Raw genomic sequence first — 25,100 nt, forward strand, 5'->3', positions numbered from 1 at the left:
AGAAACACACCCCAAAATCTATCACCCGGTTTCTCCTGTTTTCAAAAATACTCCCATTGTTGCCCCAATCTGCTTATTAGACGTGTGGCTGGGCCAAAAAGAGAGGGAGCACCCTTTGGCTTTCAGGGCACAATTGAATAAATTCTGGGCCCCATATCATGCATTTAGAGGCATTGAGCTGCCTGAACAAAAAAAAAAAAACACACTGAAATGAACCCATTTTAAAAACGAAACCCCTAAAGGTATTCATCTAGTGGTGTAGTGAGCATGCGGACCAAAATTTTTTTAAAGGAGGAAATAATGGGTATTATTTCAAACACTATGGGTATATAATGTTTTCTTCAAATTCTTATTACGTTTCCAGACATGGTAGAAGGTTATTTTGTTAGAAATATGCCACATTAATAAATTTGTGTGGCATACAAAACAGAAGTGAAGCCGTGTATTCATAATGGATACATGTTGCTATAGACGTATTTCATTGTGGACAGAATTCTGTCCTAATATAAAATCAGTCGGAGAGGAAAAAATAAACTGTACTGGAGTGACGGGCAATATCTTCAAACAAATGGAGGAAAATGTATCCAACTATGTTGCAAACTCGAGTCTGTTCACTAGATAGAAGAACACCTGCAGGGCTGCCATGGCAAGGTTTTTTTTTTTCAGTGACTGGTTGTACAACGTCTCTTTGGCTCCATCAATCCTTATGAGGGACGAATGTGCCAAGTGACGCGGTACACCATAACAGGCCCCTGCCCGGCAAGGTAGAAACCGCTATGTGCACAAAACAACCAATCGCCTACAGAATATATAGAGGGGCAGTGTCCAAAACCATCTATAGGAACAGTAAAGGATCACTAATCCCCAAAATGATGTCAGTATTTCCAGAAGAACTGTAACAAAGCCCATGGTGTATTGATAAGGAACAGCTCGATTATTAGAGATCCTCCAAAAAAAAAAATATCATGCCCATATCACGGTACAGAATTAGGAATGTAACAGCTGTATGTGGCAGGACATAGTCATAAGAAAAAGGAAATACATCCTCAATTTATTCTTGTAACCATTGCTAAAATGCACGACTTCCACTAATTCAGGGGCGGCACGGGCCGCAGGTGTTGGATTTATCTACTAATAAATGCAATGCCCACATTTATTTTTTATTTCAAGAACACTTGTGGGGTCCATGCTCTGAATAGACAGTTGTGGGCTCCTGCACAATAAACAGTATTCATTTGTGAGTGATCAAGTCCTGGATTTAATTGTCCAAGAATTGTATAAAAAAAATCATAAAGGGGAAATTTAGTTTTACAGTCTGAAATAAATAAACTTTACTACGTCCCCATGAGAATCCCTCCCTCCCTTGGAAAGCCCAGAAACTAAACAAAAAAATATGCATAAATGAAATTGACTCCCTAAAAAGAATCCCCCCACCCCACCCTTTTTGGTTTTCCCTAAATTATAGATAAAATTAATAATTAGAAACGGTGTGGTAGGTCTCAAAACAGGGGTAGTTGCACAGGCCTGGATTTGAAGGGCACATGGGGCAGTAAAACCGGGAATCGCTCCTCCTTCCATGTTTACTGCACACCCGGCATCTCTTTTGGGGGTATCTTTGGTTCACAGAGGCAGGGACAGGATGAAGGAAGTGGCGCTCAGTGAGCCTTTTGACATCCTCTGACTCGAAGGATTATCTAGGTGCGGGGGAGTCAAACAGGAGGTGCTCTATAATTTTCTCCTGATATTGGAGGAAACTGAGCGTTCCCTGGGTCTTGTAGAGCACATAGCTGTTGTAAGTGGCCATTTGGATGAGGTAGATCGCTACCTTTTTATACCAGGCCCTAGTTTTGCGCTTGACCAGGTATGGTTGTAGGACCTGGTCAGATAGATCGACTCCCCCCATGAACTTGTTATAGTCCACCACGCAGACCGGTTTCCTCTTATCAGAGGTTGCGCCCCTCTCCCTCACTGCCACTGTGGTGTCTTCATTCACGGTGGAGAGCATGTACACATCCTTTTTGTCACTCCATTTGACAGCGAGCAACTGGTCACTTGCAAATGAGAGTGACGCACCCCTTACTAGTCGCCTGGACACCAGTTGTTGAGGGAAGCCGACTCTATTTTTGCGCACCGTCCCACAGGCCCCTGTATTAGCAGCATGGAGGGACTTATACAGGGGGACACTGGTGTAATAATTGTCGGTGTACACATGGTACCCTTTTTGTAGGAATGGCACCATGAGTTCCCAGACAATTTTCCCACTAATGCCAATATCCTCTGGGCATCCTGGGGGATTAAGGTGGCGGTCCCTGCCCTCATAAATGAAAAAGCCACAGGTGTAGCCCTTTGTGCTCTCGCACACCTTATAGAGTTTCACTCCGTATCGGGCTCTTTTGGAGGAGATGTATTGGCGAAACGATAGACGGCCCTTGAAGGACATAAGGGACTCATCTACCGCTAGTTTTTGGCCTGGGGTGCATAAATTGAAAAATGAGTCACTTAGGAGGGAGATAAGGGGTCTCAGTTTGTTGAGGCGATCATAGGCTGGGTCACTTCTTGGGGGGATTTGTGTATTGTCAGAAAAATGCATGAAACGCATTATTGATTCGTAGCGGGTTCCGGCCATAACGGCTGCAAATACAGGCGTGCTATGGATAGCGCTGGTAGCCCAGTAGGAGCGGATAGAGGTTTTTTTACTATGCCCATGTTCAGGGTAATTCTCCCCAAAAAATGTATTTCAGAAACTGTTGTGGGGAGCCATCCTCTGGCATAGCAAGACCTGGGATTTTGGGTGCCAAATTGTCTGGCATATAAATTTGTCTGCTGGACAATTAGTTCCAGGACCTGATCACCTATAAACAAATGAAAAAAATTATAGGGACTACAATTTGAGACATCTGCGTTGATGTCTGGAGTCGCTGTAAATGGCAAAACTTGGGGGGAGAAAGCAATTGCAGGATCCCAAATTGTGGGAGGGACTGCGTTACTAGGCCCGTCTCCTGACGCTTCAATGGTGACCTCTGCGTCCACCACCATAGGGCTGGGGGGTCCAGTGGCAGAAGCAGAACTTGTGTCACTTTCTGAGCCAAGTTTTGCTTCTGACGCAGTGTCCGTATCACTGCCGGAACCGCTAGAGCATAGCATGGCGTACGCCTGCTCTGCAGAGAACATTCTGCGGCTTCTGCGATTCATGTTCACTACACTAATAATAACTAATAACTTTTTTTTTTAATTCTTTTTTTTTAGAAGACAAACAAAAAAAACAGGGGGGTGATTACGTGTAATCTGGGGTAATTACGGGCAATCTGGGGTGATCACGGGTAATCTGGGGTGATTACGGGTAATCTGGGGTGATTACGGGTAATCTGGGGGGTGATTACGGGTAATCTGGGGGGTGATTACAAGTAATATAGGAACACTGGCAATGTGGTGTATTTCACAGTATAATACAGCACAAGATTTGTATAGTATTTCTCTCTCTCCTCTCACAGATCAACTACAGTGAGAGGAGGGAGGGAAAGAGCACAAATCCTGTGCTGTATTTTGAAAATATGTGACTATGGTCACTGTGATAGGTATATTATAACGGTCCCTGATCAGTTTCTATTTACGGGCAGAATAGCTGCCTTACACTGACAGCGCATGCGTGCGCCTTTTTTTACAATTTTCCCGTCAGTTGTGGGGTTGGGGAATGAAGGGGGGGCACGATCGGGGGCCTAACACGTTAGTTTTTTATCTCCTCTCACCAAACATTCATGGTGAGAGGAGATAAAAAGTTAGATCTACACTGCTGCATTCATTGTAACGGCGATCGCCGGTTTGGGGACCAAACAACGGTCCCCAGACTGTGCTCCAAGCCCTCAGCTACCTCTGGTACCTCTGGTAGCTGAGAGCAGGGAGCTATCCCTCTGCACGGCGCCGCAATCTTACTGAGATTGTGTGCGCATGCGCGGGCGCCATTTTATTTATCTTCCCGGCAGCCGGGGGGTAGAAGAGAAGGGGGGGCACGATCGCTGGCATCGGAGGCCCTTCAGGTTAGTTTTTTATCTCCTCTCACCAAACATTCATGGTGAGAGGAGATAAAAATGTCGATTTTACACTGCTGCATTCATTGTAACGGCGATCGCCGGTATTCGTTGAATACCGGCGATCGCCGGTTTGGGGACCGCAAACAACGGTCCCCAGACTGTGCTCCAAGCCCTCAGCTACCTCCGGTAGCTGAGAGCAGGGAGCTATCCCTCTTCACGGCGCCGCAATTTTATTCTGATGCAGTGCCGTGAAAAGGCCTATGCATCAGAATAAAGCCCGTTAGTGGCCGCCGTGAAAAGGCGTATTGGCGGTCACTAACGGGTTAATCCCTTGGTCAGATTGGACAGTGGTTATAAAAATCATCTCTTAGGCCCCATGCACACGTCCGTATATTTAATCCGTATTTACGGACCCATTAATTTTGTTGGCCATGGACACATTTCAGTATTTTTACTCATGGTTGTCTGTGCTGAAAAAATTATAGAACGTGTCCTATTCTTGTTCGTAATAGAAGCCTATGGGCGCTTCCGTAAATACGGATGGCTACGGATGTGCATCTGTAAACCGTTCATATTTACTGAAGCATTGCTAGGCAACATGTTGATCTCATTTGCAGCCTCCCTTTTTTTTTATGGATCCATATATACGGATGCAATACGGACCGCATTTGCGGATACCAATCGGTAAATACAGATTCATTACGGATCCGTATTTACGGACAGTATTTAATGATAGATGAAAATACGGTTGTGTGCATGGGGCTTTAGGCCTCATGCACACGGTCATGCCTGTAATCACTTCCCGCAATACAGCCGTGGGCCGCATTTTCGTGCCGTGCTCCCATACAAAGTATGCGGGCACGGCCCGTAAAATCAGAAAAGTAGGACATGCTCCATATTTCCCGCCACAGTTCTGCGATACGGAAAGGTATCCGCGGCCAATAGAACAGGGCGAGTCGGTAATTGCGGACCGTATTGCGGTCCGCAATTACAGGGTTTTTCCACGGTCGTGTGCATGGGGCCTAACTCTGGAGGACCTGTTAGCAGCCAAGTTGCGTTCATGGCTTTACCACAGTTTGGCACAGTTTGCACGTTGTCGTATGGTTTTACAGGTGAACAGCAGTAACCCTGTGACTGGCACACTTACAGAAGCCATATCTGTGTGCAATGATAATACTAAACAACCACCCCCCATGAATAGTAGGAGTGAGAGAGGCTGTTCATCTGTATTTTGCACCTGTGCAATCTCCTTCTATGTAGCATTGTGGTTTGTCTGCATCCTGCTGGGAACTGGTGTCTGTACCTGCCTTTGTATGAGTAAGTATGGCCTGGTTATTAAACGCAACTATTAAAAATTAATTTGAAAACCACACCAAACACATGTGGGCATGAGTGAACACAGATATCCCATTGATTTGAATGATAGCTGTGTAATGTTGCATCCTGTGGTGGCACTGCAGGGAAACTAACGGTCCATTCACACTTTGTGGTTTACATTTAAAACCGAGTCTGAAAACCGCATGTGGTTCTACCACAATCGAATATGATTTTGATTCTGTTGCGCTTTTGTACCACAACCGCATCGGAAAATATATCAACTCACGGTAAACAAGCATGCGGTTTTCAAATGCAGTTTTTCAATATGGTTCTAACCGCACCGCAACTTGTAAATAAACCCTAAACACATACAGCCAGGTTTCCTCACAGATTATAGCTGATTTTTGGGAGTTCCAGCAGGAGGGTACTTTGTGATCATCGTCAAGGGAGCCTTCTGGCAAGTAGGTACTGCCAAAAGTGGACAACCCATTTCATTTGATGGACATATAGATTGGATATTTTATGAATTTAAAAAACTAAAATTTTCTGATAGAATTTTTTTTCTGAAAGAATGTTGAGAGACAGCATCTGGGTGCTGAATTTAGATCAGTTTCAATAATCAATTAGTGGATCTGAGAATGATTAGTTTCTCACCATATGGCTTCTATATGCAACTCTTGCCAAACTTCAGTCCATTATGGAAAATAATTAATATGACTATATTATTATTACATATGCTGCACTCATGACCCACCAAACTATTATTTAAGACAAAATGTTTGCATAGTGTTCGCATTGTGCTGTCTCCATTTTCTTGTGTGCTGTATAAATTTGCAGTGATAAGCGTTCTTGCACCTGTATACACGTTTTGTTTCATTTTGCTGGAATGTGCTGTTCAAACTTTTGTGTTCTTTATGTGATTCATATATGTGGGGTTAGGCCCCATGCACACGAATGTGCTTTTGCGGCCGCAATTCCCCCGAAAATCCACGGGAGAATTGCAGCCCCATTCATTTCTATGGGGCCATGCACACGACCGTAGTTTTTACTACGCACCGCAGAAAGAACGGACCTGTCTTATTACGGCCGTCTTCTGCGGTCCGGGTTCATTGAAAATAATGGCCGCGGCCATGTGCATGTCCCGCGATTTGCGGGCGGCTCGCGGCTGACAGTCCGCAGCCGGCCGACCCGAAAATCACGGCCGTGCACATGACTACGGTCGTGTGCATGCGGCCTAAGTGACTGCCTCCATTTTTTTGATTTTGCACTCCTCCCATTCTGCCCTAGGTGGTTTTAATTAGTTTAATGCTGGTTCCTACCATCCCCAAGAATATGTAGGTTTAGTCCCAGTTCTGGGTGTATGTGCCGCGTAGGTTCCCACCTCATAGAGGTCGCCTTGTTGTGGCAGATGGGCTCACACAATTTGATCAAAATGTGCGCTAAGAACCTCCCTTATTGTAAGTAGAAAAGCGTTCTTGCACCTGTATACACATTTTCTTTCATTTTGCTGGAATGTGCGTTCAAACTTTTGCACTGGGTGAAGGAAGGTAAGACAGTGCTGCAAAGTCAGTCCCCTCTAGCAGGCCTGCCGGATCTGGAACCCACCCTTCCCCTCCTTTCACTACAACCACAGGCAACAGAGTTGCAGGGTTGAGCGTAGTACATCTTTTCAGAGTGATGGAGGGATTTAATAAGGCAAGTTCAAGTTTGGTGATGTGGGAAGTGGTGAAGTGCTTGGTCTTAAAGGGAATGTGTCGCTAGAATTATATATTTTTTTCCGTTAAACAGTATATAAATGATTACACATTGTTCTAATTTTTTTAATTTTTTCACAAGTCAGGAAATATTATAAATTAGATTCTAATTTATAACATTTCCATGTGCTGGTGACTAGGGGGAGCAATTCCCAAAATTGCAGCATTGGCATGTGGTAAAGCAACCTCATTGCTTTATGCTGCAAAATTGGAGAAGACACACTCGCTCTAGTGAGCTCAAACAATCCCCCCTCCTTTATCCTGGCTAGTGCCAGTAGAAAGGAGGGGGTTGAATGTTCAAGCCTCCTACACTGTGTTCCGCCATTCTTTGAGCGAATGCACAGTGTAGGAGGATTCGATACAGTGGTAATCACACCGTATAACACGAACATACACACACATCACATACCCAAACATAACTTACATGCTCCTGCCGCCGCCGCTGTCCCTGCCGCTCTCGCCGCTCCCTCCGCTCCTAGTCCTTGCTTCTGAACATATGGACGGAAGCCGCGACCGGAAGTAGTCATCTTACTGTCCGGCCGCGGCTTCCGGTCCACATCAAAATGGCGCCGGATGTCGCTTTGCCGAAGACCTTCCTTTTGAACTGTGTGGGAGCGGCGCATGCGCCGTTCCCACACAGACGGCGTACACTGTAGTGAATGGAACGGCTCCCGTTCGCATTTTCTATGGGGATGTATGTGCCGTATTCCATCTCTGTATGTGTTCGTTAATCGACACATACAGAGATGGAAAAAAAAATGGCAGCCCCCATAGAGAAGTAAAAGAAAGAAAAAAGTAAAACACAAAAACACAAATAAATAAAATTTATTTTAATAACATACTAAAAGCAATAACATATAATTATTTTTTTTTCGTGACACCTTCCTTTTAATATTGTGCATGACTTCGGCAACTGTGTGTAGGACATGAAGCACTAAATCATGTTTTAAAATAATGTCTGCAGTTTTGTCAAGGAGGTGAGCGGCTGCTGTGATAGCCCTGAGGCAAGAGGGACCACCTTGTGCAATGGGATCGAGGCTAGCTGAGTAATATCCGATGGGGTGCATACGACCACCATGGTCTTGTGTGAGCACACCTTGTGAGGCGTGACCACTTTGTTAGTGACAATAGAGGTGGAAAGGCTTAAGGTAGCTAGGGATGCCCAGAGCTGGAGCAAAGACAGCTTGAAGGTGTAAAATTCATCTAGAGCTTCAGGCGAGAGTTGGAATGGGTCTGTTTGTAAGCAATCATATATGATATGGATGCATTTTAAATCCATGGTCTACAATAACCCACTAATCCCAGGAAGGCTCTGAGAGAGCGATGGTTGCGTGAGACTGGATGGTCTTGGATAGCAGTAAGTCTGGAGGGAGTGAGATGCAATACACCAGCAGAGAGGCAATGGCCAAGGAAAACAACAGTGGGCTTACGAAGTTGTAATTTGTTCTTGGATACTTTGCAGCCAATATGGGACAGATACAACAATAATGTTTCCTGAGCACATACTGTGGATATAAAAAGTCTACACACCCCTATTAAAATGCCAGGTTTTGGTCATGTTACAAAATCAGTCCAAGATGAATAATTTCAGAACTTTTTCCACCTTTAATGTCACCTATAATCTGTACAATTGTATTGAGAAACAGAAATCTTTTAGGTTGGAAAAATAAAAATAAAGAACCAAAATAATGTGGTTGCATAAATACTTTGTTGAATTACCCTTTGACATTATGACAGCATTCAGTCTTTTTGGGTAGAAGTCTATCAGCATGGCACATCTTCACTTGGCAATTGTTGCCCACTCTTCTTTGTAGAAGCGCTCCAAATCTGTCAGATTGCAAGGGCATCTCCTGTGTACAGCCCTTTTCAGGTCACCCCACAGATTTTCAATACGATTCAGGTCTAGGCTCTGGCTGGGCCATTCCAAAACTTTGATCATCTTCTGGTGAAGCCATTATTTTGTTGATTTGGAGGTATGCTTTGGGTCGTTGTTCTGCTGAAATGCCAAATTCCTCTTTATTTTCAACCTTTTAGCAGAGACCTGCAGGTTTTGTGCCAATATTGCCTGATATTTGGTACTGTTCATAATTTTCTCCACCTTGACTAAAGCCCCAGTTCCAGCAGTTGTAAAACAGCCCCAAAGCATAATGCTGCCTCCACCATGCTTCACTGTGGGCATTGTGTTATTTTGGTGATGTGCAGTGTTGGCTTTGTGCCAAACATACCTTTTCGAATTATGGCCAAAAAGTTCAACCTTGGTCTCATTAGACCATAACACGTTTTCCCACATGCTTTTGGCAGACTTGATGTAGGTCTTTGCAAAACATAGCTGGGCTTCGATGTTTTTCTTTGTTAGAAAAGGCTTCTGTCTTGCCACCCTACCCCACAGCCCAGACATATGAAGAATACGGGAGATTGTTGTCCCATTCATTACACAACTGGTATCTAACAAAGTCCTGCAGGTCCTTCAATGGTGTAGGCCTCTTGGTAGCTGAACCTGTCATTTCAAACGAGATTACGCTTGCCTTGCTGGTATCTCACAGAAAAGATTCAGAAGTGTCAGGATTCTGAATAAACATCACATCCAGGCTGGTAGTGATGTTTATTCATTATCAGGACACTGTAGTAATGTTAGTGTTTGTGTATGTAGCTGCACATAACGATATAACTATATCGCTAGTGTAGTGTAAATGAATGGAGAGAAGTGTATGACGCTGATTGGTCAGCGTCATACACTCCTCTGTACAACGCTCACTTGGTCTAACGTAAAAACACTCCCACTTGGGCATTAAGAAACTCATTAGCATAAAGCTAAAATCGCTCACAAAGTGGTTTAAAATAGATCGTTTTTAGAAATAAAAAGCATTACTGTCACCTACATTATAGCGCCGATCTCCTGATATAGGAGACAGGGCACTTATAATGTGGTGACAGAGTCTCTTTAATTATTTAAACCTTATAGATAAGGTACGTTAAAAAGCCAGTCTATTTACACAACCTTGTACTTCAGTTCAGTGTTGTAGGACTTTTTACACACTCTAAAATAATTTACAATTCAATTAGTTCAGTTCTCAATATGGATTGAGAAAAAGATCTCACATCAAACAATACACTTTCTCATTTGCTCCAGTCTGCTCCTGTGACACATACACACTGTATACATGTCTACATCATACTTCTCGTCATAATTCACATTACTCACTGCAATGTACCTAGCTGTATTAGTCTTCATCATCACTAGTACAGTCTCTTTTTGTCAAAATCTATGCTGGTATACACATACTATTCACATTCATTGACACACTTCTATAGTTCTGATTTTCCTATATATTTATGGTATTTTAACAACCTCCTTTGACATTCCTGCTCGTTTTAACATTCTGTCACAACCTTCTACCGCCTCCTATGATTGGCAATGAAATGTTTCCACTGTCCTTCATCTAACGTACCATTACTTCATATCTTCAACATTGTTTCACAGTTTTTGACTGCTTCTTCACCTTTCAACATAGCACACAGCAAGGAACAAAAGAATGGTCTGCTTTTAAATAACCTGTTAATTACAATTTGGCCATCTGTCCAATCATTGACATACATTGCAACAACGTTTAATTTCAATGTCAAAACAGAACAGTCATTCTCTGTAGCTATTTAAAATCTAACGAGGAACAAACAACCAAAAATAAGTGTGCAACAACGTGTTTCTAAATGTATATTCATTTCATTGCATATATTTATTTTGTTGTTCATTTTGTATTTCTTGTTCCATTCAAATTTCTGCTGAGATACCTACTTAGAAACAAATCTTGTAATATAATTTATTTTGCAAATATCTTTACATTAATTCTGGTCTTATTATGAAATAATAGTTTTGTCCTTATGAATATCTCATTCAGATTGTTTATAAAATCAGACATTTTCAATAGAAGAATTAACAAAAAATATCCTAAATTAAACTTTTCATTCAGCCTGTTTGGATTCACAGAATCCATACGAAAAAAATCCACCTACGCTCCATTTATATCATCAAAGGCACCTCCTTTAATATCTAGATGGACTTGACAAATTGCCCATCCATGAAGAAGTCTGTAATTGCCCTTGTGTACACTCTTGAAGGTCCTGGCAATGGGGGTGGGATTGTATTGTTCAGATGTAAGTATACTTCTTCTCATTTGTCATAAGTTTTAATGCTCCCGATGTGTTCTTGTATATTTATCCGTAATTCTCTTGTAGTTTTCTCCACATGGGCATTGTAGACCGTAAACGAAACCTTTCGAGGTGCAGTTGATATGTTCTCTTACGTCATATCTCTCCCATCCTAAAAGGTTTTATTCACTTCTGACTGTGCATTGCTTACAGGGATAGAACCCTAGATTATGAGCCTTTTCTAGCAACAGTCAAACAAGTTTTTTTGTTTTTTTTTACTAGAAATAAAAAACAAAAGTTAAAGAAATAAAAACTTCCCTCAAACACAATATATAAAAAAATTAAAATTAACATTGCTGGAATTAATGCATCTCTAAAAGTCTGAACTATTCAATATATCATTATTTAGTCCGCACAGTAAACGCCGTAATAAATGTAAAATTACAGACGCCAGAATCGCTGTTTTTTTGGTCACTTCATCTCCCACAAAAAATTGAATAAAAAGTGGTCAAAAAGTCTCATGTACCCCAAAATGATACCAATAGAGACTACACTACAGCTCGGCCTGCAATAAATAAGCCCTCATACTGCTCAATCGACGGGGAAAAAAAGAAGTTATGGCACTGAGAATATGGCGACACCTCAAATTTTGTTTTTAACAATCATTTTTTTTTTGTAAAGGTTTTAAAACTTAAAAAGAACTATACAAATTTGGTATCACCGTAATCGCATTGACCCGCAGAATAAAGTTAACATGATGTTTTTACTGCACGGTGAATGCCGTAAAAACAAAACCCCAAAAAATATTGAGTAATCGCTGTTTTTTTTCCTATTTCATCCCACAAATATTTATTTTTCAGTTTCCAACTACATTACACTACATGGTACAATAAATTGTGCCGTGAAAATCAACAACTCGTCCCGCAAAAACAAGCCCTTATACGGTAATACTGATTGAAAAATAAAAAAGTTATGGCTTTGGAAGGTGGGGAAGAAAATACGAGAGCAAAAATCAGAAAAATGGCTGCGGCGGGACAGGGTTGAACGCCCGCAGGGTGCTTCTGTATCTCCGTGTTTGCTAATGCATGGCAGTGACAGCAGATTTGTACAAGCCCATTTATTTCACTTTGTTAGGAGGTGCTGACTAACTTTTTTTTTTTTTTTTTGCATTAGTCATATTGTTGTTCATGGCACACATACTTTTTCATTGCTAGAGACTTCTTATTAGGGCTCTAAACATGCTGGCAGACACACCTTGAATATGTGAATAAAATTTATGAGAAGGAAATTAATATTTTCATTGACTGTGAGAGCTGTATGAACTAATAATAAAAAAATGTTCCCTTGCAGATTGATTGAATATTACCAGCATGTTCCAAACACTGGTAAAATACACAGCAAAATTCTGTCATCACCACTTTTCGAACAGAACAATCAACATAAAAAAACTGCTCCTAACCATTTCTTTCAACCTGGTAATGCAACATTTTCCAATCAGTCAAAGAAGGATTGTCCTATCCATGGATGCCCCACCTCGCAACTTACAGAACTTAAACATTAAGGGTATGTTCACACGGCCAAATTTCAGACGTATACGAGGCGTATTATGCCTCGTTTTACGTCTGAAAATAGGGCTGCAATACGTCGGCAAACATCTGGCCATTCATTTGAATGGGTTTGCCGACGTACTGTGCAGACGACCTGTTATTTACGCGTCGTCGTTTGACAGCTGTCAAACGACGACTCGTAAAAATACAGCCTCGTCAAAAGAAGTGCAGGACACTTCTTTCAGACGTTTTTGGAGCTGTTTTCTCATAGACTCCAATGAAAACAGCTCCAAAAACGAGTTGGTAAAAAAATGAGTTGGTAAAAATGCGAGTTGGTAAAAAACGTCTGAAAAGCAGGGTCTGTTTTCCCTTGAAAACAGCTCTGGATTTTCAGTCGTTTTGGTTGACTACGTGTGAACATACCCTAAAGGATCTGTTACTACCTTCTTGGTGCCAGATACCACAGGACACCTTAAAAAATATCTTATGGAGTCTGTCGCAGTAGCCTGAGTTTTGGGAGAGCTAAAGGGTACTCTAAGAGTATGTGCACACGACCTCTTTTCAGACGTAATGGAGGTGTTTTACGCCTCGAATTACGCCTGAAAAGATGGCTCCAATACGTCGGCAAACATCTACCCATTGCTTGCAATGGGTCTTACGATGTTCTGTGCAGATGAGCTGTAATTTTATGCATTGCTGTCAAAAGATGGCGCGTAAAATTACGCCTGCGTCAAAGAAGTGCAGGACACTTCTTGGGACTTAATTGGAGCAGTTTTTAATTGACTCCATTGAAAAACAGCTCCAATTACGTCCGTAATGGACGCCGCGAAAAACGCGTGCACTTGTAAAAACGACTGAAATTCAGGAGCTGGTTTCGCCTGAAAACAGCTCCGTAATTTCAGACGTGTTTTGCGTTGCTGTGTGAACATACCCTAAGAATCCAGCCTCAGAGTCCAAATCAAGATAACGATGCATCGGAGAGATCACACAGACACAAGTTCATCAGTATCACGCATGTGGCATTATCTCTAAAGATTTAGGCCGTGTAACGTTTTATTTATACATAAAAAGCAAATACAAGTTTAATAACCAATAGCATTCATATATGATTTAGTTCCAGTCCAGTTATAAAAATAGCTTAACCAATCACGTTAAAAGGTCATGCCATAGTATATGAATATATTACTTGCATAAATAAACTATGGAAGCATATCTATATATGGCCTCAGGAAATGCTCTTGAGCCCCCTCCATTGGAATTAAAGTTCCAGCTTCATCAATTTCGCACCTGGAACTTTTAGTATCATTAAAACATGAAGACCTTATCTTTAAGGACATAAAAACGTCAGTCAGTAATTGACTGACCCAAAACAACTATGCACTAAGACTTTCAAGGTCTGACACATGTTTTCAGATAATTATTAACTCTATACTATGGATTTTCCTACTGAATGATATACTAAAATCCACAATTATTAATTACTCCCATAGAGTCCATGCCCTAACTGGTCAGAGCTGTTTTGGTGGCTCGAGGGAGACCAACACAATAATAGGCAGGTGGTTTTCATGTTATGGCTGAACTCAAGAAAGCAAGCAAAGCAAATAAACCATTGCGCAGAATATATTGGTCCCTCTAATTTGGTATATTGGCAAGAAAAACATCCATATTCCTACACGTGTTTCATTAACAAAATTAAATTCCCTATTAAAAGTCAAAGTAATATGATTTAAACCACATCAAGGACATTTTAATCCGGATATGTATTATTATTTTTTTTTAAATAAAAGCTGTGTTTTTTTATTGGAATGTTATAGATTATGGATGTTGCCATCCTAAGAAAGCAATGGCATGATCTGTAGATAATGAAGTCTGCAAATATACTTACTGATGTGCTACCTAATCATTTCACTTCTGGAACTTTTGGTGCTATTATTGTTCTAATGGCTGGACATTTTTCCTAGTCCATGGATAATTTATGTAAAGAGCTTACATGTCCATGTGTAATGTCCGTGGCTGCGGGCTGTCAGCTCCAACCTCCCCCTGACAGCCGCAGCCACGAGTTGGCAAGCGCTGGCCCCAGCCTCCTCAGGAGACGCCAGCGCTCGCGTCCACTCACCTCTTCCGAATCCCGTAGGGTGCGCGCGCTGCCCCTTTAAGAGTGGGCACGAGAGTGCGCGCGTACCCTACGGGATCCGGACCTCATGGACGAACTTTGACGCCTGAGTACCCTGGACTATAAGAGGGGTCCAGCTCCCTAGTTCTATGCCTGAGCATTGTTGTGTTCCCTATAGTTTGTCTATGTGATGGCCTCCTAGTGTGTTTCCTGTTCCAGTCCCTGTACCTATACTTGTTTCCAGTTCCTGTTCCAAACAATCCTTACCTTCCTGGTCTAGCACGGAGCTGTGCCAAAGTCGTGCCGTGCTGCATCCACGTCTGACCTGCTTCACCTCGCCTGACGTCCGCCTGCTACCTAAGTCCCAGCCGAGCCTGCCCTGCTTCTGTCTGAGCTGCCACAGGTACCTATAGAACTATAGACAATCACCTGCTCCCTGTTGGCCAGCTGCCTTACCGCCAAGGCGGTACAGCCCAGTGGGTCCACAGACCCTTCGTGACAGTACGCTCAGGCCATGGACCCCGCTGGTCGATTCAAGACTATGACGACGTCACAGGAGATGCGAGCGGATATGCTGGACCTCCGGTCTCGACAGGACTAACTCCTCCAGGCGTTGAACATTCTTGCACGTTGGCAGGAGGCACAAGCTGCTGTTCCTCCTACTACACCACCTGGCAATGTGGATCCTCAGTCTACACCTCTTGGCAGTATTGACCCACGTGTTTCTTTGCCACTTCCTGACCGCTATGTTGGAGAAGCAAGTACCAGTCGTGGTTTTCTTAATCAATGCCAGATCCATTTCAGCCTGTATGCTAGGACTTTTTCGTCTGATGGTGCTAGGGTCGCTTTCGTCTTTTCTCTCCTCACCGGCAAGGCTCTTGCATGGGCGAACCTTCTCTGGGAGAGACAAGGACCAGAGACCCGTGACTTCCCTGCCTTCCTCTGGACTTTTTGCATTGTGTTTGAGGAGCCTGGATGGGTCTCATCTGCAACGGCCTCTTTGATTAACCTGCGCCAAGGAGACACCTCCGTGAGTGAGTACGCCATCCACTTCCGCACCCTGGCGGGAGAGCTCTTATGGAACAATGAGGCTCTGGTGGCTGCATTCTGGCATGGACTATCTTCCAGAATTAAAGACGAACTTGCCGCCCGGGATCTGCCGTCTACCCTGGATGACCTCATCCTTCTGTCTGCCCGGATTCATATACGGATCCGTGAACGCCTCCAAGAGGTTCAACGGGGGAGAGCCCTTCCTAGTCTGGTCCCTACTTTGCAGCAAACCCTGCTGTCCTCAGATGTCGATCCTCCTAAGAAGTCGGTAATAACGGACCAGTGTAAGTTATTTACTCAAGGGAGACAGCGCAGACGCACATCTGGACTCTGTCTTTATTGCGGTCTCGATGGTCATCTTGTGCGTCTGTGCCCCCAAAAATCCCAAAACCTAGGGTTGCTTGGAGTGATGACCTTGGGTAAAGATGGACTTCCGTCTAAATTGTCCATACCTGTGACCATAGTGTCCGGCGAGAAAACGCATCAGGTCTCTGCGTATCTGGAATCTGGATCCGCTGCTAATTTCATCCGCAGAGATCTGGTGGACCTTCTGCAATTGCCCACCACCCCTCTGGAAAGCCCGTTGACAGTCGCTTCAGTAAATGGACTACCTCTGCCAGACCCAGTTATAGCCGTGACCATGCCGCTGAGGCTCCAGATGGGAGCCCTTCACTCCAAACTTCTGTCGTTCTATGAGATAAATAATGTTTATGAGAAGAAAAAAAAAGCTTACAGTAAAAATAAAATAAAACCACTTTTTTCTCCAAAAAGTAGTCTTACTAAGTAAAAGTGTCAAAAAAAATGTAACACATACACATATATGGTATCACTGCGATTGCAGCAACTTGAACAATAAAGTTAACGCATTAATTAAACTGTCGGGTGAACGGCGTCCAAAAAAAACCGCAAGAAACAATGACAAAATTCCTTTTTTTTCTCCCATTCCCACTATAAAAATGAAATAAAAATTAATCAATAAGTTCCATGTACCCCAAAATACTACCAATGAAAACCACACCTTGTCCCACAAAAAACAAGCCCACATATGGCTACATCGACGGAGAAAAAAAAGTTACGGCTCTTGGAATGCAGCGATGCAAAAACAGGTAATTTTTTTTTTAAAAGGGTTTTTGTTCTGCAAACGTAGGAAAACATAAAACCTCTACATATTTGGTATCCCCATAATCGTGCCGACCCATCAAATAAAGGTAACATGTTATTTATACCGCATAGTGAACGGCGTAAATTTGTAACGTGAAAAACAAAACTGGAATTGCCGTTTATTTTCAATTGTTTCCTAAAATAAAGTTAATAAAAGTTAATCAATATATTATATGCACCCAAAAATGGTGGATTTACAAAATACAACTCGTCCCGCAAAAAACAAGCCCTTATACGGCTATGTCGACGGAATAAAAAAAAAGTTACGACTCTTGGAATGCAACAGTGAAAAAACGAAAAAAAATCCTTGGTCAATAACTCACAAAATGGCCTGGTCATTAAGGGGTTAAGGAAATGGCAAAAATGATAACCATGCATAACTGTGTTTAAGCTTGAAACCTCCAAGAATAATACACAATTAAAAGTACACATTTGTTATACACATACTTAGATGACAAAAACAGTAGAGACCCCTCTTCCCATGAATATAAATTCTTATATTGGACACCCTATTGCATTAAAATATTTTAACAATATTCAGTGTTGTGAATGTAAGCATATCCAACATGTCTTGTTTTGCGTGACTAGATCCTTAAATGGACTATGTCACCAGAATTTTACATATTGAACTTTACTTATCCCTCGCTGGCTGTTGCTATCAAAAGTTCATTGCCGTTATCCCCTCTCCTAAACGCCTCCTCCGACTGTAAATAACGGTCTGCAAACATTTCGCACATTTTATCGTAATAATCCGGTGTCCCTTCGTGCACACACACCAGAAGAGGACATCAATGCACAAGCGCAGGATTTTGTGGGGCGAGGATTTTGAAGGCGAGGAGCTGTCACTCAAAAATAAGGAGGCGGGGTAAACTCAGAAAGACTTGAGGAATGAAGTTATGACTCTTTTCAAACAAAGATTTGACTCTTTTATGCTCATTAGCATACGGCAGGGGTCTCAAACTCGGCAGGGTAAGTGGGCCGCATATAGAAAAAATGGGAAGTTGACGGGCCGCATTACTTTCAAAATTGATACAACACAAAATTATTGTTAATAAATTACTTATTTGAACTACTATAACACTATATTACTATAATAATACTACATTACTATAAAATTAATACTACATTACTATAATTCCTCAGAGGAAGCCGGAAGGGCGAAACCCAGGGTCGGGCGAGAGTGTTTGGCGTGCCGCCTAGAAATTTTAAAGATTTTTACTTACCTTGATGCTTTTATTTCTTGTTACTTCTGTGAGTATGGATTAAACTTGGCGTGGAGCAATCTTTTTTCAGAGGGTGTTGCACTATGTGTCTTCCTTTTTCCATCTATTAGAGACATAAGATCCTTTTCCTACCAGGAGTTCTTTGAATGTGGAGAGAGACGATAAGGAGCTTGGTGGAACTACAAGGATAAGAATTACCATCCACACCCTCATTGGATTCCGGACTGTCCACTGCATTTTTCTGGGAGAGAGTCCATACTGAATGATATTGGACTGTTACGAGTGCCGTCTGAGCGGTAAACGTCACTGTACTATAATAATACCGCTAGGTTTAAAATTTGAGATATTTCTCCACGTGCTTATTTCAACAATCCAGTTTTCCAGTTTAAGTGTCGCTAAATGCAATCTGGCGGCTCAGTTGGCAGCGTTTGGCAGACACACATGTCAAGATTGGGCAGCCCCTTTTTAGATATTGCCACTGTGCCCTCTGTAGATGCTGCCTCAGTGCCCTCTGTGGATGCTGCCGCAGTGCCCTCTGTGGATGCTTCCGCAGTGCCCTCTGTGGATGCTGCCGCAGTGCCCTCTGTGGATGCTGCCGCAGTGCCCTCTGTGGATGCTGCCGCAGTGCCCTCTGTGGATGCTGCCGCAGTGCCCTCTGTGGATGCTGCCGCAGAGTCTTCTGTAGATGCTTGCAGTGCCCTCTGTAGATGCTGCCGCAGTGCCCTCCGTAGATGCTGCCGCAGTGCCCTCCGTAGATGCTGCTGCAGTGCCCTCCGTAGATGCTGCCACAGTGATGTCAGGGGCTTGCCCAGAGCTGGAGTCCTGGAGCAGAGCCGCTTCTAGCACTCTGCCTGGGATTCCAGCTCTGCTCCTGACATCACTGTCCATATATGGACAGAGATGTCAGGGGCAACCCCAGAGCTGGAGTCCCGGGCAGAGTGCTAGAAGCGGCTCTGCTCCACGAATCCAGCTCTGGGCAAGCCCCTGACATCTGGGCAGCGCTAGTAGGCTCTTCCTGGGACTCCAGCTGTGGTCCTGAAATCACTGGGACTCCTGCTCTGGGGAATTCCACAGAGTCCCGGAGCAGAGCCTGTACTAGCGCGTTGCTCGGGACTCCTCTCTGGGGAAGACCCTGACACACTGTCCATATATGGACAGCGATGTCAAGGAATTCCACAGAGTCCCGGAGCAGAGCCGATACTAGCGCTCTGCACGGGACTCCTCTCTGGGGAAAACCCTGACACACTGTCCATATATGGACAGCGATGTCAGGGAATTCCACAGAGTCCCGGAGCAGAGCCGATACTAGCGCTCTGCACGGGACTCCTCTCTGGGGAAGACCCTGACACACTGTCCATATATGGACAGCGATGTCAGGGAATTCCACAGAGTACCGGAGCAGAGCCGATACTAGCGCTCTGCACTGGACTACACTCTGGGGAAGACCCTGACACACTGTCCATATATGGACAGCGATGTCAGGGAATTCCACAGAGTACCGGAGCAGAGCCTGTACTAGCGCTCTGCTCGGGACTCCGCTCTGGGGAAGACCCTGTCATCGCTGTTCATATGTGGACAGCGATGTCAGGGAATTCCAGAGTCTAGCGGCTCTGTGTCCCGCGGGCCGCAGATGACAGCCCCAGGGGCAGCATGCGGCCCGTGGTCCGCGTGCTTGAGACCCCTGGCATACGGTGTGGGAACACTAAAAAACTGAATACTAAAGCTACAGAGCCGACTAAGAAGACAATTATTGGTTATATAAAAATTATATTTCACCCGCTACCACCAGGTATTGCTGGTTTAATAGGTGAAATGCTGGTGACAGGTTCCCTTTAAGCATGCCAAAATTGGTACGCATGCATAAAGATGTTTAAACTTGAAACTTCTCACAAATTTACTGTTGAAATGTTGGCAACAAAGCAAATCACATTTTGCAGTTACATTTCTCATTCGTGAAAGACGGATCAATCAAACAATCCTCTAAAGATAAAACGACATAACTAAATATACCCAGTTTTAAAGGCTCAAAAAAAAGAGTAGGGAACTAGTTACCTTACCACATTGACAACCAGTTTAAAAAAAACAGCCGTGCTTAAAGGCTATGTACACCTTTGACACTCTTGATATATATATATATATATATATATTTATATTTTGAAGAAAGTCCCACAGCACTCCGAGTTAGTGAAATAAATGGTGGTTTATTAAGCCAGCACAAGCTGCAACGTTTCCGTCCTGCTATAGGACCTCTTGTGCTGGCTTAATAAACCACCATTTCTTTCACTAACACGGAGTGCTGTGGGACTTTCTTCAATATTGATCTATATCCCCTGGATCGGGATTACCTTCTTGCACCTGAGACCATCTTGGAATTGCATGTGAGTGCTGCTGCTTTTCCATTGTATGTATGTGTGTATATATATATATATATATATATATATAGTTGTGAATAACTGATTGATGCAACTTCCTAAATACATTTTATTAAAAATTATTTTTACTTTTTGAGATACAGCTGCTTTGTATTCTGTGCACAGAGCAACTGTATCTTGCGCTGATTTCTGTATCTGTCAGGTCAGCAGGATTGACAGGTTCAGTTTCAGTGGGTCCTACGTGTCTCTGCCACGCAGGATAGAGCTGTTAGGCCTTATTCAGACGAACGTGTTAAACATCTGTGTGACGGCCGTTGAAACAACATCCATCACACAGACCTATGTAATTCAATGTGGTCGTTCACACAGCCGTTGTTTCAATGGACCGTGTGAAGGGTTCGTGAGAAAATAGGACATGTCCTATTTTTTCACGCTCCACGCATCCCTACATAGTGTCACGATCACAGGGTATGTGGACCCACTAGGCCGCTCTGCTGTAGCGGAGAGGCAGCTGGCCTAGTCACAGTCTATGCAAGAGTCTATAACAGTTCGTAGCACAAGGGTACCTGAAATAGTCCAGACAGTGGCCGAGGCTTCAGCACGGATGGAGATGGGTGCAGCTGGTTGCACAAGACGTGGCAGATAACACTGGATGTGGTGGATGACTCTGGACATGGCAGATGACACGACTCTAACACTAACAGGCTCAGGAACAAGGACACAGCACGGGATACAGGTAGCAGGGCACGGGTAACAACAGGAACAGGATAACACTAAGAGACCATATGCAAGACTGACATGGGATAAACTAACAACGCTCAGGCAATGAGCAAAGAGGCAGGGCCCTTCTTATAGTCCAGGAAATAATGGGCAGTTGATGATGATTTCCCATGTGCGTGCGCTGGCCCTTTAAGGCTGGGGTACGAGTGAGCGCACGCACCCTATGGGACACAGCGGACTGGAGCGGAAGTGAGCGCTGGGGGTCTCCTGGGAAGGAGATGCGAGCCGGTGCTCACAGTTCCATGACTGTGGCCACCGGGGAGTGAGTAAACCCGATGCTCCGCGGCCATGGACGCTACACATAGACTCTAGTCTATGGGAGATGCGTGATTTTTTTGCGTCCCGCAGCGCAGAGCACGTATGCACCTCGGACGGGAAAAAAGTTGTCTGAGTGGCGCAGCACCCGCGTGAATCTAGCCTTAGTGATGACATCTAAGTTCATAACTTAGATTTGTTCGATTACAGGTGGATCCGACCCGCTGTTACTGAGCCCGTCAGCCTCGTGGACCTGACGGATTCAGGTCTTAGCAAATGATACAACTGCTCTGTATACAGAATACAAAGCAGCATTATCTCAAAAAGTAAATTTTTTTTGTTAATAAAATGTATTTAAGAAGTTGCACCAATCACACTGATGCACAATTTTATAAAAAAAATATAACTAAAAAAAATTATGTCGAAGCTGTACCTAGCCTTTAATACACAGATACTCAGTGGCGGATCCTTATATGGGCGGTTCGGGCGGCCGCCCAAACCGCACATAAGTTAAAAAAATAACTATGCAGGGCTGCTGCCTGCTGCATTCTCGCGGTCATCGGTCCCACCTGCTGATGAAGAGGTGGGGGGGCATGTGCAGGGGGAGTCATTTGCGGCTAGGGAACAGGGGGCCGGCGGCGCAGCACATCAGCTGTAGAGAGCGGACTGTCAGACATAGTGATGGGCAGGTGCTGGAGTCTCCCTGACAGTCTGCTCCTCTGTGCTGCTGTGCACTGTACCTCCTGTCTACACATCCAGCAGCTGCTCGATAACGGCAAGACTGCAACTAGGAGGTGAAGGACCTGTGGTGACATCACAGTCACATGATTGATGTCCTGGAGGCTGCCAGAGCACAAGCACCGCAGATGAAGTGGCTCTGGTAAGTGTTGTGTGTGTATAGTGTAAGTCTATATAGTGTGTGTGTGTGTGTGTGTGTGTGTGTATAGTGAACATAGTGTAAGTCTATATAGACAGTAGTGTGTATATAGTGTAAGTCTATATAGTGTTTGTGTATATAGTGTAAGTCTATAGTGAGTAGTGTGTGTATAGTGTATATAGTGAGTAGTGTGTATATAGTGTAAGTCTATATAGTGTAGTGTGTATATAGTGTAAGTCTATATAGTGTAGTGTGTATATAGTTTAAGTCTATAGTGAGTAGTGTGTGTATAGTGTATATAGTGTAAATTTATAGTGAGTAATGTGTGTGTATATTGTGTAAGTTTACAGTGAGTAGTGTGTGTATAGTGTATATAGTGTAAGTCTATATAGTGTGTAGTGTATATATAGTGTAAGTCTATAGTGAGTAGTGTGTGTGTATAGTGTATATAGTGTAAGTCTATATAGTGTATTCTGTGTGTGTATATAGTGTTTATTGTGTAAGTGTATATAGTGTGTGAGGTGTGTATAATGTAAGACTATATAGTGTGTGTGTATATAGTGTAAGTCTATATAGTGTGTGCTGTGTGTATAGAGTTTATAGTGTATAATGTAAGTCTATATAGTTACATAGTTATTACGGTTGAAAAAAGACACATGTCCCTTAAGTTCAACCAAGGCATGGGAAAAGGGAAGGTAAAAATTTCTACACATAGGAGCTATTTTTTTTTTGTTCTAGGAAAGTATCTTTTTTAAAGCCATCTACTATCCCTGCTGTGAACAGCTCCTGCGGTGGACTATTCCATAGATTCACAGTAAAGAAGTCTTGTCGCCTCTGCAGGTTAAACCTTTTTTTCTCCAGACGGAGGGAGTGCCCCCTGGTATTTTGAGGGGGTTTTACATTGAACAGGATTTCACCATATTTTTTGTATGTGCCATTAATATATTTATATAAGTTAATCATGTCCCCCCTTAGTCGTCTTTTTTCAAGGCTAAATAGGTTTAATTCTTTTAATCTTTCCACACAACTTAGATTCTCCATGCCTCTTATTAGCTTCGTTGCTCTTCTTTGTATTTTTTCCAACTCCAGGGCATCCTTTCTATGAACTGGAGCCCAGAACTGAACTGCATATTCTAGATGAGGCCTTACTAATGCTTTGTAAAGTGGTAATATTACATCCCTGTCCCACGAGTCCATGCCTCTTTTAATACACAACAATATCTTGCTGGCCTTTGAAGCAGCTGATTGACATTGCATGCTGTTATTTAGTTTATGATTTACAAGCACACTCAGATCCTTCTCAACAAGAGAATCCCCCAGTGTATCTCCCCCTAGGACATATGATGCATGCAAGTTGTTGGTACCCAGATGCAGAGGCGTAGCTAGGTTCTCCAGCACCCGGGGCAAAGATTCAGTTTGGCGCCCCCCCCCCCCAACCTCTTTCCCGACATCTCCTTCCCCCTCGCCGTGTTTGTTTTCCCTACCAATCGACGTGTCATTTATTTTTATGTAACGCGAGCATAAAAACATTTGTACATTTTACAAGCAATATGGTTCTATACACAACACCAGAACCAAGCTCAGTACATAAATACAGCCCCAGAAGCAAGCTCACTACATATATACAACACCAGCACAAATACAGCTCAATTTAGTGCAACCCCTGCCATATAGGTGTGTACGGTGTAAAACAACAGCTCCCAGCATGGCCCAAACAATGATAAGGATATGCTGGGAGATGCTGTTTCACAAAAAATAAATCCTATCATAATCATCTCGCTGCAGATCATACAGTGACTACATTACTAATTAGAGGCAGAATAAACATTTACATTAAAGAGGCTCTGTCATCAGATTTTGCAACCCCTATCTCCTATTGCAGCAGATCGGCGCTGCAATGTAGATAAGAGTAACGTTTTTGTTTTTTTAAAACGAGCATTTTTGGCCAAGTTATGACCATTTTTATATTTATGCAAATGAGGCTTTCTAAAGTACAACTGGGCGTGTTTAAAGTTATGTCAAAGTGGGCGTGTATTGTGTATGTACATCTGGGCGTTTTTACTTCTTTTACTAGCTGGGCGTTGTGACTAGAATTGTATGATGCTGACGAATCAGCATCATTCACTTCCCTTCGTTAACACCCAGCTTCTGGCAGTGCACAGACACACAGCGTGTTCTCGAGAGATCACGCTGTGACGTCACTTCCTGCCCCAGGTCCTGCATCGTGTCGGACGAGCGAGGACACATCGGCACCAGGCGACAGAGGCTACATCGACTTACCTGCAAACGCTGATGCTGCTGCTGTATCAACTGTAGCCTCTGGTGCCGATGTGTCCTCGCTCGTCCGACACGATGCAGGACCTGGGGCAGGAAGTGACATCACAGCGTGATCTCTCGAGAACACGCTGTGTCTGTGCACTGCCAGAAGCTGGGTGTTAACGAAGAGAAGTGAATGATGCTGATTCGTCAGCATCATA

Source organism: Rhinoderma darwinii, chromosome 2 (assembly GCF_050947455.1).
Source record: "Rhinoderma darwinii isolate aRhiDar2 chromosome 2, aRhiDar2.hap1, whole genome shotgun sequence".
In the NCBI taxonomy this organism is placed as follows: Eukaryota; Metazoa; Chordata; class Amphibia; order Anura; family Rhinodermatidae; genus Rhinoderma; species Rhinoderma darwinii.